Below are 6,000 nucleotides of genomic sequence, written 5' to 3' on the forward strand. Positions count from 1 at the left end.
AACCAGACAGAGACTTTAATCAAGACAGTCATTTACAGCCACAAACTTTTCACTTGCCAATAATTCAGCTGTTCAGTGTGTAAAATAAGTTGTTCTTCTCGAGCAGCTGTTGTGGTACACATGAGGACCCACACGAGAGAAACCCTTCAACTGTTCAATTAGTGGTAAAACAATTGTATCGAAATAGAGATCTGAAGTCCCACAGGGCAGTTCACACAAGAGAGAAACCATTTAGTTTTTCAAGTGTGTCGTAAAAGTTTTGCATGAAATGAAGATCCAAAGTCCCACACAGCAGTTCACATGGGAGAGAAACCATTTAGTTGTTCAGTTTGTGGTAAACATTTGCACAAAACGGAGATCTGAAGTCCCCATGGCGGTTCACACAGGAGAGAAACTGTTTTGTTGTTCAGTTTGTGGTAAAAGATTTGCATGTAATGGAACTCTGAGGCTCAGGCCCGCCCCTCCCTAAACACAGAACACGCGCTGTGCGTAGGGCCCCGCGATCCATGGGGGGCCCCATTTTGCGCAAGTGAATTGAATTTCCCTCAGGATGAATAAAGGATGATCAATCTCTGCAAATGCACAAAGGGTGCGTGTGAATTTTGCAGAGTTGCGCGTAGAGCACCGCCACCAAGTCAGCCCAAGGCAAGAGAGAGAGAGAAAAAAAGAGACGCAATGATTGAAAGCCCATCTGACCAATCAGCGGTCAGATGGGCCGGCAGGCAGTTTTTTGCAGGCAGAGAGTAGAGAGAGAGAGAGAGATGGCTTCCAAATGTCAATATGATTTGGGAGCTAGCAAAAGAAAGAAAAAGTCCAAGCAAGAAGAGGCTCGTGCTTCACTTGAAGGTGGGTATGTTGTTGTCGCATATAAACATAAACTGCTGGCATGTCTGCTCGTGCTAATCATGAGACAGAAGAGATGATAATTGTGTCTAGATGTGGACTGGAGATTACATTTTCAAGTGGCCCTGATGACCATTTACTAAAGGTCTTGTTGTCCAGTTTGTAGTAAAATATTAGCACAAAATGGAGATCTGAAGTACAACATGGCAGTTCACACAGGAGAGAAACCATTTAGTTGTCAAGTGTGTAGTAAAAGATTTGCATGAAATGAAGATTTAAAGTCCTACATGGCAGTTCGCATAGGAGGGAAACCATTTAGTTGTTCAGTTTGTGGTAAAACATATGCACTAAAACAGGGGTGTCCAAAGTGCGGCCCGGGGGCCATTTGTGGCCCTTGAGTGGATTTTTTGTGGCCCTTGACTTCAAATCGAAGAATCAGAAGATTTTGGTCCCAGGCCTCATCAGATGGCATATTTCGTTCTTTTTTTTCTTTTTCATGTTAGCGAGGGAGACCTATAAAAGCCTGACAATTCTTTCCAAAAAATTAGAACACAACAGTTTCCCACTGCAATTAGTTATTGTGTATTTACATTATTTTTTGAAGAGGTCAAAATACAAAAAGTTCCTTCCAATATTTAAAAAACCCCCCCAAAAAAACCCTGTGGCCCGTGAGCGATTCTAACGCGACAATTTTGGCCCGCAAGAAAAAAACTTTGAACACCACTGCACTAAAAGGACAGCTGAGGGGACACTTGGCAGTTCACACAGGAGAGAAACCATTTAGTTGTCAAGTGTGTTGTAAAAGATTTGCATGAAATGAAGATTCAAAGTCCTACCTGGCAGTTCACACAGGAGAGAAAGCATTTAGTTGTCCAGTTTGTAGTAAAATATTTGCACAAATGGAGATCTGAAGTCCAACATGGCAGTTCACACAGGAGAGAAACCATTTAATTGTCAAGTGTATGGTAAAAGATTTGCATGAGATGGAGATTCAAAGTCCTACCTGGCAGTTCACACAGGAGAGAAACCATTTAGTTGTTCAGTTTGTGGTAAAAGATTTCCCTGGAATAGAACTCTGAGGCTCCACTTGGTAGTTCACACGGGAGCAAAACCATTTAGTTGTTCAGTTTGTGGTAAAACATTTACACTAAAAGGACAGCTGAGAGGACACTTGGCAGTTCACACAGGAGATAAACCATTTAGTTGTCCAGTTTGTAGTAAAATATTTGCACAAATGGAGATCTGAAGTCCTACATGGCAGTTCACATAGGAGATAAACCATTTAGTTGTTCAGTTTGTGGTAAAAGATTTGCCTGGAATGGAACTCTGAGGCTCCACTTGGTAGTTCAAAAGGGAGACATGAAGATCCGAATGACATGACATGAAGATCCGAAGTACCACATGGCAGTTCACACGGGAGCAAAACCATTTAGCTGTTCAGTTTGTGGTAAATCGTCTGCGCTAAAAGGACAGCCGAGGGGACACTTGGCTGTTCACACAGGAGAGTAACCATGTTGTTGTTCAGTTTGTGGTAAAACATTTGCACTAAAAGGGCAGCTGAGAGGACACTTGACAGTTCACACAGGAGAGAAACCATTTAGTTGTCCAGTTTGTAGTAAAATATTTGCACAAAATGGAGATCTGAAGTCCAACATGGCAGTCCACACAGGAGAGAAACCATTTAGTTGTCAAGTGTGTAGTAAAAGATTTGCATGAAATGAAGATTCAAAGTCCTACCTGGCAGTTCACACGGGAGAGAAACCATTTAGTTGTTCAGTTTGTGGTACAAGATTTCCCTGGAATAGAACTCTGAGGCTCCACTTGGTAGTTCACAAGGGAGAAAAACCATTTAGTTGTTCAGTTTGTGGTAAAACATTTACACTAAAAGGACAGCTGAGAGGACACTTGGCAGTTAACACAGGAGATAAACCATTTAGTTGTCAAGTGTGTAGTAAAAGATTTGCATGAAATGAAGATTCAAAGTCCTACATGGCAGTTCACACAGGAGAGAAACCATTTTGTTGTCATGTGTGTTGTAAAAGATTTGCATGAAATGAAGATTCAAAGTCCTACCTGGCAGTTCACATAGGAGGGAAACCATTTAGTTGTTCAGTTTGTGGTAAAACATCTGCACTAAAAGGACAGCTGAGGGGACACTTGGCAGTTCACACAGGAGAGAAACCATTTAGTTGTTCAGTTTGTGGTAAAAGATTTGCCTGGAATGGAACTCTGAGGCTCCACTTGGTAGTTCACACGGGAGACATGAAGATCCGAATGACATGACATGAAGATCCGAAGTCCCACATGGCAGTTCACACAGGAGCGAAACCATTTAGTTGTTCAGTTTGTGGTAAAAGATTTGCATGAAATGGAGATTCAAAGTCCTACCTGGCAGTTCACACAGGAGAGAAACCATTTAGTTGTTCAGTTTGTGGTAAAAGATTTCCCTGGAATAGAACTCTGAGGCTCCACTTGGTAGTTCACACGGGAGCAAAACCATTTAGTTGTCAAGTGTGTTGTAAAAGATTTGCATGAAATGAAGATTCAAAGTCCTACCTGGCAGTTCACACAGGAGAGAAACCATTTAGTTGTCCAGTTTGTAGTAAAATATTTGCACAAATGGAGATCTGAAGTCCAACATGGCAGTTCACACAGGAGAGAAACCATTTAATTGTCAAGTGTATGGTAAAAGATTTGCATGAAATGGAGATTCAAAGTCCTACCTGGCAGTTCACACAGGAGAGAAACCATTTAGTTGTTCAGTTTGTGGTAAAAGATTTCCCTGGAATAGAACTCTGAGGCTCCACTTGGCAGTTCACATAGGAGGGAAACCATTTAGTTGTTCAGTTTGTGGTAAAACATCTGCACTAAAAGGACAGCTGAGGGGACACTTGGCAGTTCACACAGGAGATAAACCATTTAGTTGTCCAGTTTGTAGTAAAATATTTGCACAAATGGAGATCTGAAGTCCTACATGGCAGTTCACATAGGAGATAAACCATTTAGTTGTTCAGTTTGTGGTAAAAGATTTGCCTGGAATGGAACTCTGAGGCTCCACTTGGTAGTTCAAAAGGGAGACATGAAGATCCGAATGACATGACATGAAGATCCGAAGTACCACATGGCAGTTCACACGGGAGCAAAACCATTTAGCTGTTCAGTTTGTGGTAAATCGTCTGCGCTAAAAGGACAGCCGAGGGGACACTTGGCTGTTCACACAGGAGAGTAACCATGTTGTTGTTCAGTTTGTGGTAAAACATTTGCACTAAAAGGGCAGCTGAGAGGACACTTGACAGTTCACACAGGAGAGAAACCATTTAGTTGTCCAGTTTGTAGTAAAATATTTGCACAAAATGGAGATCTGAAGTCCAACATGGCAATCCACACAGGAGAGAAACCATTTAGTTGTCAAGTGTGTAGTAAAAGATTTGCATGAAATGAAGATTCAAAGTCCTACATGGCAGTTCACATAGGAGGGAAACCATTTAGTTGTTCAGTTTGTGGTAAAACATATGCACTAAAAGGACAGCTGAGGGGACACTTGGCGGTTCACACAGGAGAGAAACCATTTAATTGTCAAGTGTGTTGTAAAAGATTTGCATGAAATGAAGATTCAAAGTCCTACCTGGCAGTTCACACGGGAGAGAAACCATTTAGTTGTTCAGTTTGTGGTAAAAGATTTCCCTGGAATAGAACTCTGAGGCTCCACTTGGTAGTTCACAAGGGAGAAAAACCATTTAGTTGTTCAGTTTGTGGTAAAACATTTACACTAAAAGGACAGCTGAGAGGACACTTGGCAGTTAACACAGGAGATAAACCATTTAGTTGTCAAGTGTGTAGTAAAAGATTTGCATGAAATGAAGATTCAAAGTCCTACACGGCAGTTCACATAGGAGGGAAACCATTTCGTTGTTCAGTTTGTGGTAAAACATATGCACTAAAAGGACAGCTGAGGGGACACTTGGCAGTTCACACAGGAGAGAAACCATTTAGTTGCCCAGTTTGTAGTAAAATATTTGCACAAAATGGAGATCTGAAGTCCAACATGGCAGTTCACACAGGAGAGAAACCATTTTGTTGTCATGTGTGTTGTAAAAGATTTGCATGAAATGAAGATTCGAAGTCCCACATGGCAGTTCACACAGGAGCGAAACCATTTAGTTGTTCAGTTTGTGGTAAAACATCTGCACTAAAAGGACAGCTGAGGGGACACTTGGCAGTTTACACAGGAGAGAAACCATGTTGTTGTTCAGTTAGTAGTAAAACATTTACATGAAATCGAACTGAGGCTCCACTTGGCAGTTCAGTTTTCAAGTTGTTTTCAAACTGTTTGTTTTGCTTTCTTCATAATAAACACTGTTCGAACGTACAATAAACATTCTTGATTGCAATATTTTTTTGATTGTATTTTGTAAATTGGCAAGTTGTTCATGATATTTACTGACCCACTTACAGAGTGCTTTATGAAACATTTCAACTGTTTAAGAAATCCAACGAGAGCAGAGGTTATGATACCCACAAGCATCCAATAAGGATTGAAGTGTTCTCTGTGCAGTACAGGATTTGCTAAATCAATTGGAGATCTGAGGCGTCCTTTGGCTGTACAGAGAAGAGAGAGACCAGTTAGATGTTCAGTTTGTGGCCAAAGATTTGCACGAGCTGAGACTGACACATTGAGCTTCTGTCTGTCTCTCTCTGTACGTCATTTTCTGCACGTCTCTGAATTTACATCCTCATCATACCATGTATCTTTCAAAGTTCAAAGGTCGAGCATATCATGTTGGCACATAATAAACAATCCAAACAAGCACTAGAGATGCTACTCTGCAATAGAAGTTACGCTACACATGTTTCACATCATCAACACGTCCTTCCTGTGACATCACTGCGCTCCTTATAGGTGTGTGCATGTGTGTGTGTTTCTCACAGAGACAGATCTGGTGCTTGTGTTTTTTCTTTAGACTCTGGCCGTTGTCGTCTTTTAAAGGGATACTTCACCCATATGCATTAAGCGTTGTATCATTAGAAACATGGTAGTATTTTGTAGTAGTTTTTAATGGTTGTGCATCCAGCCTCATTTTGCACTGAGACAGGAAAGCTTCTTATCTCATTGTCTTAAAAGGAGCCTCCAATGACACAAAAAAATCCTCATTTTGC

This window comes from Symphodus melops (genome assembly GCF_947650265.1).
Source record: "Symphodus melops genome assembly, chromosome: 4".
Taxonomy (NCBI): Eukaryota; Metazoa; Chordata; class Actinopteri; order Labriformes; family Labridae; genus Symphodus; species Symphodus melops.